The sequence below is a fragment of the Rhipicephalus microplus genome, chromosome 7 (assembly GCF_043290135.1).
Source record: "Rhipicephalus microplus isolate Deutch F79 chromosome 7, USDA_Rmic, whole genome shotgun sequence".
Classification (NCBI taxonomy): Eukaryota; Metazoa; Arthropoda; class Arachnida; order Ixodida; family Ixodidae; genus Rhipicephalus; species Rhipicephalus microplus.
Genome location: NC_134706.1, coordinates 171,007,410 through 171,020,826, shown reverse-complemented (window position 1 = coordinate 171,020,826; position 13,417 = coordinate 171,007,410).

Genomic DNA, 13,417 nt, shown 5'->3' with positions numbered 1-13,417 from the left:
AACGGACAGATTAGCCGTCCACTTATTTTGTACTGATACCGATGTCATGACTCCACGAGAGAACTATTGAAAATAAATAAAATTCCTACTTTGAAGTCTAAACGCAAAAGAATTAGGCTAGAACTTCTATTCCAATTATGACATGAGAATATAGGACTCGAAACCTCGGCCTTCCTGACTCCGTTATCATCGCGTCCCATCAAGAATTACCATTCTGCAAAGTTCACGCTTATCACAGCACGCACTAACAATTTTAAGTATTCCTTTTTTCCTCGCACTATAACAGACTAGAATAGCCTTCTGCATGAAATTCCTTCAATCTATATTGTGCTGAAATCTAGCGATCAAAGGTTTCACTTGCAAATTTTGTATTATTATTTCATAATGTTTTTAAAGATTGTTTGTATTGTCCTGTTTATTGTTTTACCTGGCTAAAGATTGTATAATTGATCTATTGGCTCTGTAACACCCCCACTCCTGCTTAGACCCGATTTTGGCCTGCAGCAGAAGTAAATAAATAAAATAAGTAAATAAGTCAGCAGGAGGTTTTCATTGCCTGTAGACAGAAAGGTCTCGCCATGGTCAGTCAACAGTATGCGAGGTGCACCGTGACGTAACACAAAGACGTGTAGAAAAAGTCGGTGACACCTAAGGCGGAACTTCTACGTAAAGGAGCAGTCTCTGCGTACAGTGTCAGGTGATCGACTGCTGTCACTATTCATCAATGAGTTCTTGGCGTGATTGGGAAAGGCCCGACTGAATCTGTCTCAACAAAGACGAAAGGTTTATTGGGATACGAAATTTGCTGCTATAGACCAGCTGGAATCGAATCTATTTGTTACCGCCATTGACATAAAGAGCAAGACGCAAGCACTCGGCCACAAAAGTAGATAGCCCAGGCCTGTAAAAACGTTACTTTTCGCGGCTGTATATTTTTTAACATCCCAAAAGGCCTTCACATTGGTCTTTATGAAATGCTTCGAGAACTTCTTGGCATAGAGAACGTAGAAGAAGTGGAACCCAGAGATGTCTATCAGTATGTAATCTTAACTTTGTAGCACATTTTGTTTATCTTAACTTTCTGCGGTTTTCCACGTGGTCTGGACTTAGTAGGAGGGGACCACCACTTAAACTATCGATTATGCGGTTGCACTATGGATTATCACGCTGGCGCGTGGAGAACCGAGTGTACTTATACCAAGTCAACGTGCCCGCAACGCAAGTTGGGATAACAAGGGGCTGACCCAGCGTCGATATCACGCGAAAACATTGACGCAGCGAGAGAGAGCGTCTGCAACTGGATGTTTCTTGATATACTTGTCAACCACGTCAAAATTGTATTCTTGCAGACGGAGTACCCAACGACCCGACGACAAGACAAGTTTTTCAGTGAAGATAGCCAGCATGAAGCATGATGAAGTGTTATTAGAGTGAATTTGTGCCGTAAAATGATGGTCGGGAATTTTTAATTACCCGAATGACAGCAAAACAATCTAGCTCGATTGATTGATATATGGAGTTTAACGTCCCAAAACTACCAAAAATATGAGAGACCCAATCTCACTCTGTATTGAAGTAGTTCTGCTCAACAACCGTGAGAGCTCAACCTCTTTTGGCAACTACTCTCTCTCGTCTGTCTGACTGTCCGTCTTTTCATTTCCCAGATTAGAACGAAACAATTATATTCTGGATGGTCTCCTGGGCTAAAAGCTGTAATGAAACAGCTTGACTAAGGCCCAGAAGACCAGTTTAAATGGCAACAAGTGACAGCTGAGGATTTTTGCACCAAAATTGTACAGGTCATGATCACGCAATAGAAAAAATATTTACTAAAAAAGAAGCATATAACAATACCTGTACAAACGTAACAGGGTATTATTTTGAATGAACACATTTGTAATAACACACAAACAATAACAGAACACTCGAGCTCATTTACAGAAAAAACTAGTACAAAATTACAGCAATAGTACACCTGTAATTTTGACAGTAAGCTACACGAAACATTAATATCCACATAATATAAGAAACAAGCATGGTAACTAATCATAGATAAATGTATACAGTGATATATAGTACAGCATGAATAAAATAAATGGAAATGTATGAATACATTGATAATTCAAAACTAATTCACGTGATGTCTTTAGCGCCGGTTTACGTAAATCTTCATGCTTGGTACGAACACGTAGAAAGTTATATTTCAACGATTGAAGTATATAGTCGGTGCGAAAGCGCGGTTTAAGGCCACCTCCAACATTCTGAGTATTGATAGCGGGACCGTTACGTTGAAGTGCAGCCGTGAACTCGATAAATTGTTTCGACGAATAAGATAATATCTAAAATGACCGCAGGATAAAGAAGTCGTACATATATTGGATCGTGAAATGTCATCCCGTTCTAAAAAACTGCACCGATTTCATGGCCACTAGCGTCGGTATGTAAAGAAGTGGGTGCGTTGTCGTTGAACTGCCACAGGATGGGGTCAAATATCAGGCCGTGCTTGAGGGCTTGAAAACCACGGTAGCAGTCATCGGTCCACGTAAAGACAGATCCGGACGTGAAAAGGCTGTGCAGCGGCGTAGCGATAGTAGCAAAGTAGTGGATAAAGCGGCTTATTTACGACGCCAGGCCTAGAAAACTTCATAAGTGTTTTTGAGTTTCTGGGCAAGGGAAGCTTATTACAACCACAATCTCTTCAGGATCCAGCCTAACGCCATCCCAGCAGACAAGGTTTTGAGTTTATTTAAACAACCACGTCACAAATACACGAATTACACATTGTATACGTGGTTTAATGCGAACAAAACAAGCTGCATGTCATGGCTCTACTGCCCCTTTAACAAGTGAGAAAAAGTCTGAGTTACAAAATGTGGTGATGGCCCAGCAACTTGAAGTTTGTGTTGGCGAAAGGACACTCTTTCGCATTTAGGGGAGGTCTAACGTTGTGAATACACGACGAAACGTCGGCTAACCACTGAAGAAAGGCACTAAAAGTGGTGGAAAATATGACAATATCATCTTGATAACAGAGACATGTTTTCCATTTGAGGCCGCGAAGAACCGTGCTTCCCCAGCGAGCACAAAATGTTTGCCCGATTTGGGATTATATTGGCATATCGTAGCCCAAGATTGGCCCAGTGGACCATGTATCGCCAATATTGGCTGTGCCAGCCAAATAGAACGGCGATTTTGGGACAGCATTGACAACTTTCTGCGAATAATATATTTATTTATTTATTTATAATACCCTCAGGGCCAACAAGGCATTAAAGAGGGGAGTGGGTAAATACATAAAAAATACAAATAAAACAGTGCAATAAATACAAATAAACAATACAATAACTACAAATAAAACAATACAATAAAATATTAACATTTCTGCAGAATGTATAAAAATAGTTATTTTTAAATATACAAACACAGAAGCAATAGGTTTAGGTAACAGATTTTTTTGGTTATATATTGTTAACTAATGTTTCGTGCAAAAGTTTCAAGTCAGTAATGGCTGCGACATTCGACGGAAGGCGGTTCCAATCATGAGATGTGCGGGCAATAATTGACTGAAAGAAAGACCTAGGGTGACATGATGCGATTCCTACCTTAGTGCGATGATCAACATGGTTTGAGATGTACAGAGGCTGGAGTATAAGGTCATTGTGAAGTTTAGGGTGAAAGAAAATGAAACAGTGAAAGACGGGCAATTTTTCATCGGTGAGCCAATGGAATAAGTGATAAATTATTTTTATTGAAGTCATACTTGCAGTGCGGTTGTAGTTAGAGAGGATGAACCTAGCAGAGTTATTTTGTACTAGTTCAAGAGAGGTGATGAGATTAGCATGACTGGGATCTTATATGGCGGATGCATATTCGAGTTTGGGGCGTATGAGAGACTTATAGAGTACTAGTTTCAAAGAAGAGGGTGCTTTGGAGAAGTTACGTCGTATGTAGCCGAGCATGCGATTAGCAATGTTAATCACGTACTCTACATGAGTTGTCCAACTTAATTTATTTGTGATGTGCACGCCAAGATATTTATAAGACAAGACGGAATCTAAAGGAACGTTGTTTAGGTGGTAGGTGTTATGATTCGAGTTAGTTCTTGATGCGCGCATTATCTTACATTTTTTTTTTAAAACTAAGTTCCATTAACGAGATTTTACACCAATTAGCTTTATTATTTAGGTCAGTTTGAAGTTGTTTAGTATCATCAACATTGGTGATTTCGCGGTAAATAACACAGTCATCTGCGAACAGATGTATGTTAGAAGTTATTGAAGAAGTTAGATCATTAATATTTACAAGAAATAATAAAGGTCCCAACGCTGAACCTTGAGGCACACCGATGCTAATTGCTGTGCCAGTCTCATTGAGCGCTTATTTTGGACCCGCATTCACAACTTTTAACCAATATCGGCTGTGCCAGCGTATTAAAACGGCCACAATGGTTCGAGTTGTACAAGCAGCAGCCAATATGGGCGCAGCCATGCAATTAGGCCGGCATTATTGGCCCATCGTTTGAACGTTATTGCCGGCGTCCACCAGAGGGTCAACGTCGTTATTGAACTGGTAGGAGCTAATTTCCGTGTCTGCTGCTTTTTGGCGCTGTTCTGTACCCGCGTCCCGCGTCAAGTTTGAGTGAGTAACATGCCGCACACGTGAGAAATACTTTTGTCAATAAATCGTTCATAACTACCTGGTATTCATGATTGTTGATTGAAGATGCGCAAGGTAACTTACTTTACTGAGAAGATATCGTGTTTGTCGCATGTCAGACGTTCGATGCGGTGATTTCCCAGGGGAGATCGTGCACATCTGTGTGACATGAAGCAACCGTGGTTGCCGCTGCCGTACGCGAAGCACTTCGGCGTGACCCCGCCCAAGACATCGTTCGTTTCGTCGCATCACGCCGTCAATTCTACGCCAAGCACTTTGGACTTCACGAATACCGGACGCAAATCGTTTCGTATTGTGCGTCCTGCTATGCTATCACTGTGACCGATTTGGTTCTATCGCGTTGGCAGAGCAGTATCAGTTAACCGCACGCGAGTGTTTGACATTTGTAGGCACAGGGGGTTATCAGTTGCGTTACGTGGATTGAATCGTACAACACACGCATTTGCCGTAAACACACACGCACCGACTTACACATATTGTAGCGCAACGACCACGTGACTTGCCTAAAACATCTCAGTGAATGCTTCGTAAAGTGTGGTAGAGTGCGTGGGTGTCGGCCACCTTGTCTCCGTAAGTCGTCGCAAGCTAGAATTTTGTCCTGGAACGTTTTTCTGTTGATTACTTCCATATATATGCATTCCCCTACTGTCGCCAAACCATGAGCTTACATAGTACATAGACTTAGTTGGGCTCACAGTACGACGTGCAAAAAAAAACGTTTCTATGAATTCATATGTTCCATTGCATAGAACACATAAGCCGTAGGCCTAATCGTTTATAAAAGAACACGCACGCTTACGGCGTCGTGTTTTTTTGATCAAATACAGAACCACAGGCCCCTCCTTCTGCTCTTTTTTTAAAGCTTGTGGAAGGAGGAAACTGTTTTGCACAGATCTCGCAAGCTGGTTTCTGTAAAGTAGAGAGTTTTTTTTTTCACACCCGTTATTATTTTTATATTTCCGTTTTGGTGGGCGGCTAACGCCAGCTGGCTGCCTTTCGAGAAATCAGTAGATGTACGCGTTACAAACCGGAGGATGTGTACAAATCACAGTAATTTTCAGAAAATTAGGAGGATTGCTTGACAGCTGGTGTTAGAACTGGTCATCAGAACCGAAAGACAATATCTATGATTATTTCTTAGAAGCTGCGATTGATACACTTAATACCACAAATAATTTAAAGTGAGTGACTGTCTGTAGCAATGAAGACTCTTGCCTGTGCTGTTAGCAGCTATGCATTTTGGCATGTGAGCACTTTAAATGTATTTTTTACTGTGTTTCTCAATCTACTTCAGTCATACATTTTTAATTTTCTTTCTCCACATTAAGTGCAGAAGAGCAAACACAATTGTTGTGATGAGCAATTAATTAGTTCATTTGTCTTATTTATCACATACTCTGCATGCAGTTTTGTAGTGAATGTGTGTTCAGGACGTCCTATGGGAGAGTCAAGCATAACTAAAGGCAAGCGTAATTGAACAGCTCAGTTGCCCAAAATAGCTGGTGCATATCACTCTTCCCGTATTTTACATCTTTGTGACTTATACTGCTCAACACATATAAAATTCTCATTAGTTTTCGTATTTATGTAGTATTTTATCATGTATCCTCAAGACTTTTGAAACTGCAACGACCCTTTCCACGCTTAGTTTGACATGCAGATCAAGATATTAAGCTTATCTCTATTAGTATTGGCTGAAATGCCCACGTCCACCAAAGAAGCAGTTTAATTGATGATTCACTGTAGGCACAAAAGTGCAAGATGGGTGCTTCTTAGGTAAAGCAGGGGTGTAGACAAGGAGTGGAACACTGCGCAAACAGCCCACCTCCGAAATTTTAAGCAATGAGATACCAAGCACCAAATATCAATTACTTGACTTGCCTACACTGAAGACCGACGACGTCAACCTCCTACACGTTCACATCACAAAGTTGCCGCTCTATCACAAATTATAAGGGCCCATGGTCTTTGTTCAAACATTTTTTCAATGTTTATGCTACCTTGTCCTTGCAAACGGGACAATTTTCTAAGAAAAACAAATTTAACTCTTTAGTAGCAGTGGCTACCTTTGTGTACGCAATTTGTTTATCCTAGCTGTGTTGACTTGGGGCCAGATTAGGAAAAAAACACATAGTTCCTTAGATGAACTGAACTGTCTTCCTAACCAGTATCTTCTGGCTTGACTTCAGTCTGCTGCGTAAGACAAAAGCCGATCACTTTAGTGAAGGAACTGCTATCTTTGATGGTTTGTTCAGGTAGCGTTCCAGAACCAACGTGAAGTGCTACTTTTTTTCTTCGAAATTACTGCAATAAAAAACTGATTATACACACACCGGGAGCTTAGAGGTTCATTTTTTTACGTCAAAACAAAACATAACTTACAGCTAAATGATGAAGTATTCAATTTCATAAAAATTGTAATGACTTGTTGAAGCCCACAAATTACCGCACATCATTTTCTTCTTCGGAATGTAATATTGAGTGCTTCATGAATTTGATCTTTGAATTTGACAAATTTATTGACAGTGTATCACGATTTACACCTGAAGCGGCTATTATCTTAGCGAGTGTTAATAGTACTCTTTGCACCTGATTTGCAGCTCACTAAAAGAAGAGGCCTTGCTTCTCGAGCTAGTAATACATACTTATCCCATCACACTGCAAAAATACAGCAGCCGAAATCAAGAAAAGTAACACCTGCAGTGCTTAGTCCACACTTTTCAAGCCTTCAGCTGTGCCAAAAAGGATGGCTGAGTAAGCACTGCACCCACTACCAGGAGGCAGCCACGACAAAGTCCTACTTACAACATAGTGACCAGCTGAGAGGAGAAGTACTGACATGACAACCATCCTAAACACAATCCCGCAGTAAGGAGCTGTGATTATTTTACAACGCATAATAACCTGCTAAGAGTTGAAAGTTGTAACGTTGCTGATCTTGAAGCTGAGTAAGATAAGGGTACACTGAGAAAAGATACTGAAAAAACGCCATCAGCAATTGACACAATAAGAATCAACAGAGCTCTATTTTCATCACATGAACAGTCTTCAACTTATAAGGCAAGCAGTAAGAGACAAAAAACCGGGTCATGAGGGAGAGCGATCACATGAGGTCGGTATAAGTCAAATGACATAGGCTAAAATTTTGGATGGTGCCAGGAATAGCCACACGGAGGCTGTAGTGCCACCTCTCAATTTTCCCTGACCGCCTTGTTGTGTTTTGACTTAATTGCCAAGAGGGAACATAGTCATACTACAAAGACCAAGTTCCCTGCTTCTCTGCTCCCATTGGAGGACCTCGCTTACCGTTGGTGCACCCCCGGGTAAAGAACGACTCTTGCACCGACCCTGGTTAAAATTCAATAAAAACAACAAAAAACTTTAAGCATATTTAACCACCATACTTTGACTCCTTCATTTGTGTGCACATGAAGCTAGCAAGAATCGTGTGGAACACCAGATAAAAGCACCTCAATCAACACATGCTAGTACCTGCTTTCATGATAGTACAAAGTATTGAAGAAGCTTGCAAAGAGCAATCCAACGAACGGAAGTGCTATAACGCAACAGGAGGCTCTGTGGCCCTACTGGGACAAGTACAACAAAACAAAAGCCTTCCAGCTATGTCAGCAATTCATGCACAGCACTGATAAGTCATGAAAGCCTACTTTCAATGCCTTTATTACACGAGAAAGATAAAAGAAATACACAGATGCTGAAGACACTGATAGAAAAAAAAGTCATTACTCAATTCCGGGTCCTATGCACCAATGGAAGGTACTTGAACCTAGATTCCTAACACTGTCTTGATTACAACTCTTAAACATGCCCTCAAAAGTGCTGACTGCAAATGAACGAGACGTGATGGCAGACTACACTGTGACACAATGAACACGTCAACCACCAACCATGAACTTAAACTAGAGTGGATGCCGCCAGAAATCTTAAACACCTAATGCCACTGGCTCCAACTCAACATTTCCAACCAAAACATCGACCTCCCAGACAAGATAAGATTGTTTCAATGACCTTATGTCTCTCGCCATGACGTTAAACGGGGGCATATAAACACACCCAACTCATCTTTACGTGGTAAAATGTTTTTGCTTCCAGGTTTATAGACACCGACTGACCGAATTTCTCATTATTAAACTGACCACCGTCATCGTTGCTGGGAGCGTGTTCAAATAAAGGAGACAAATGACACTGGTGGGGCTGCATGCAGATGGTGTTCTTTAAATAAATGAGCAATGACCCACATGGTCATCCTTGAAGACCTTTCACTTCTGAGCCATCTGTTATATTCACCTTGGTATGTTAGTGTAGTAGTTGGGCTTAACGAAAAGCATGACGCCATAAATATGAGTAAAAGGGGCTTGTCAACTTTCAGATATCAATATTACAGCAATACAAGTGATTACGGCATTTAGAATGTGCTTCAAGTAAAACACCAATTTGTTGCTGTAATGACACTGTGTAAGTTATAAAAAATATTTCTACTCTGTTTTTGCTGTCTTTCTGCATGCAATGAGTGGATAAAACAAGTCCTGCTTCAGCTAAAGTGAGGCTTAGAAGCTCATCTGAGAATGACGATCAACGTGCTTTTTTTGTAGAGCACCTGTCAGACTCGACTCACATGTTTTTTTTTATTAAATGTATATAAGGCTCACATGTTCCTCAATTTATATGGTCTTTGTTGAAATCTAAAGCTGCGCCTTGCTGAAAATAACTTTTTCGATATGAAAAATGCCACTATGAGCTGTCCTCTTACTTTATGTTAGACTTCATCAACTGCAGTAAAATTTGCCGCATTGACTACTGTGCAATAAACGTGCAATAAACGGAATCAGGAATAATAGTGCAATAAACGAAATCAGTTTATTGCACTAAAGCTGCCTTGAGTCTGAATAGCGTTATTGCATTATATTTAGGTTAACTAAAAAAGAACTAGTCAGGCAGCAGATACATAATAATTATGGCAACAGTGACGTCGAAAAGAGCTCATACTAATGGATTTTCACAAAAACAAGTAGGGGGTGAACTGCTATATGTAATCTTGAAACCCAGTGCGCTTTCTGGTTTTCAAAGTGGCACAACAAAGAAGAAAAAAAGACTATTGAGTCACGTGCCCTAGCACAAGCTTCCCAAGTTATCCTGTGATGATTTTTTGAAGAAAAATTGGAAAGGAGAAGGTACGATCAAAATGAAAAAACAATCATGCATCAGCTTTCCTTCAAATGCATTGCAGGGTAAACAAATCCTTTACCATGTGTACAACTTCTTTTTGATTTTCGGTATTGCTAATCAATTTTGGATATATCCATGTGGATGTTGATGTGTGTTCTGTAATTTTGAATTAACTTCAGCTGTGACTCGGTGCTTGTGTTTCTGTGGGTCATTTGTTTTCAATTTTCTTTGTTGTACTGTTCTAATATAATGAATCAATACCAACCTAACTTTTCAGTCCTATTCAAGCTTTCTGGCGCCTATAGTTGTCACCACGTCAGGGTTATGCCCAAGCATACTTCTCAAAATGCTTGGAGGACCGTTTGATGTACGATCAGTTTACAGCATTTATCACATTGCTTACGCGAACTTTCCTTTTGCTGTTCAGCGGCACATGTACCAAATTTATCTTTCATTTTCGCTTAAGTAACATTACATTTATTAGTTTTATGATGCGAATGAGCTAGGAAAGACAATTAGGCATGACTTGTGACTACGGGGTTGTTGATGTACAAATAAAGCAAAGCTGAAGATGCAAGATTACAATGTCTTTTATTCCAATCGATTGAAAATTCAGGTATTTAGAATAGCGTCTGACCCTTTTTAAGTTAGGTCTGGTAGCGGGGGTCAGGCTCACAGCAAACATGAAGTTACACTCTATTTTTCATAGCACTTGAGCATAAGCACCAGGCAAATAGAAAGTTAAAATTACTTTATCACTTTTTTATTTCTGGAACTCGAAAACTTGCAGATTTGCAAACCCCTGCAAAGCATAGATTTACTGAATCCTATGACAATATTTCAGCTGTTTTTCAATAATTTTTGTACCCGACGAAAATCAGGTGCCACCAGCTCAATGAGACATTTTGTTCACCTAAATTATTATTTCAGGATGTAACAAATCCACAAAACACAAAAAATTTCACTTTATTTGAAAAATTGATGCTTGTAAAAGCTTTATAGCTAGATGAACTTGAAAACCAGTTAACTTGCAGTTTTAATATAGGCATTGTGGGGAATGTTTATTGATAATATTTAGGTAGGTATTTTTGCTTTTTCAGGCAATTTGTGCACTGGCGATGACTTCTGCTCAGGTAGTGAATCCTCTGTTTTGTTTTCATAAAACCTGAGTAAAAGTTACCCGAGAGAAAAGTTTTTCAAAGTTGGCAGCATGACACCGATAAAGGATGGTTAGCCCATATCATTCCATTATGCATGCGTGTACATGAGTCTAGTTCACTGCTATCATATGTGCCTTCCAAAGTACTGTCACGCAGCTATGGGTAGAAGCTTTTTTATGATGTAGCCTAGACAAGATGTGTAGTCACTGGCAGGAAAATGGGCTTCTTGTCGATCAGAATAAAATAACATAGTCACTGCGTAGACCAACAGTCACGCCTAAAGCAAATTTTACAGTGTTGCAACCAACGTCTGCCTTGAATGTCATGCATATACGTTCCATTATTTTCATTGCTCATTGGGAGGTAGGGCTTGGTGGAATATAGTCGGTCTATATTAGCTTTCTCTATCTGTTGAGACCAAGGAGGACATGAGTGATGCAGCCAGCAGCTACAAAAGCAGGAGGAACAGTGCTTAACCTAGTAACGTCTGGAGTAAGCATATATTCCATCCAATGCTGAACCCTGCAATGAACACAAGCCAGCCCCGCCGCGGTGGTCTAGTGGCTAAGGTACTCGGCTGCTGACCCGCAGGTCGCGGGATCAAATCCCGGCTGCGGCGGCTGCATTTACGATGGAGGAGGAAATGTAGGCCCGTGTGCTCAGATTGCTTGCACGTTAAAGAACCCCAGGTGGTCGAAATTTTTGGAGCCCTCCACTACGGCGTCTCTCATAATCATATGGTGCTTTTGGGATGTTAAACCCCACATATCATAAACACAAGCCAACACGTTTGTCCATTGCAAGAAAGTTGTAGAGTAAATGGCACAATAACATCCTCAGAAACGTCAATGAATTATGTGGTTGGGCCTGCAAACATATCCAGCAATGTCACAATGTGAGTGAATCTTGAAGTGCTGCAAAGTAATTGACACAGGTGGTTCGTACACCCAGGTGATGCTATACACCTTACATTTTCTGCCTGGGTAATCCTTTGGATTTACCGTGTACTTGGGTGTGAAAGACAGTCTAGATGTGCCAATATGCCTAATTGTGCTTGCAAGTGGGCATATATTATCACCTCTTGGATAAGAGAATGTGTTGAAGCAAATACGTCTCCTTTTACTGGAAAACAACTCTTCACCACTAGATGTCTAGCAGCATCGAAGCCTATATTTCTTGCAGATGGTTGAATTTGTTGTTATGTCAACCAGTTGCTACTTTCTAAGGTTTAATTTTTTTGGGGCAGGTGAACATGTTAACTGGGCTATGTGATAGAGCATCAACGACATTGTTGACAGCTCCTACAATACGTGGCTAATGTACTTGAACTGATTTCTGATATGTTTGACATCTTCAGTTCATGGGAATATGAATGCCACGATTGTAACTGAGGGAGTCTACTGATAGATGTACTCACGTATTCTATGACAAAGAACTCTCCTAATTCCTTCCATGTAATAAGAAAGAGACATAAGAACTAACCATTTATGCCCACTTGTAAGCACAATGAGGCATATCACAACTAGAACGCCTTTCACGTCCACCCAAGTAAACGGAAAATATGATGACTTCCCGGCAGATAACGTATGGTGTATAGAATCACGGGGGTGTACGTGCCACCTGTATCGATTGCTTTGCCACATTTCAACCTTCAGTCGCATTGTGACATTACTGGATATGCTTACAGGCCCAACCACATGATTCAGAGACATTTTTGAGAATCCATTGCCTTCAGTCTCCACCCCTAAATTGCTGTAACGCTGCTCAGATAGTGGGCATTATTTTTCAAGAATTGTCAGGGAGATCATCGACCGCCATAAGCACTCCTTCGACGAGTCGGTGAAGGACATCTAGCACAAATTGCATTCAAGATGTCGTGCGATGATGCATAGTAGAACTCTCAATTGATGTTCCGGGGGCAGTATATACTGTCACACGAGCATCTGTTGATCATCAAGAGACTGTATGATAGTTCTTGGTCTGAGGATCTCAATATAATAGCGATTCTATGTATAAACAGCACGAACTGGAGGGAATATGTAGGATGACCTGGCACCATGATACAACATGGTAGTATAGTAGTTGACAAAATAAGACGGAGGACGTTGTAGAGCTTATTAGCTTGTAGTATCTGGAGATGGGAAGCTGTCAACACCTATAAGTCTGCCTGAATGGAGTTGAATACTGGATGCTGAGGTGACAGGGACAGGAAAGATGATCTATTGGACATCAAATGCACAACTGATTATGCTGACAAATGTGCCTTGTTCATCTGATAAATCACAGAAAGCAGGTGTGAACTGTGCTCATCTGATGAACTGGTCGTGAGGAGTAGGCTGTTGAAGCATGCCTAACAAAATTCAAGGCTGGGGAAAACGCTGAAATGTCTGTCT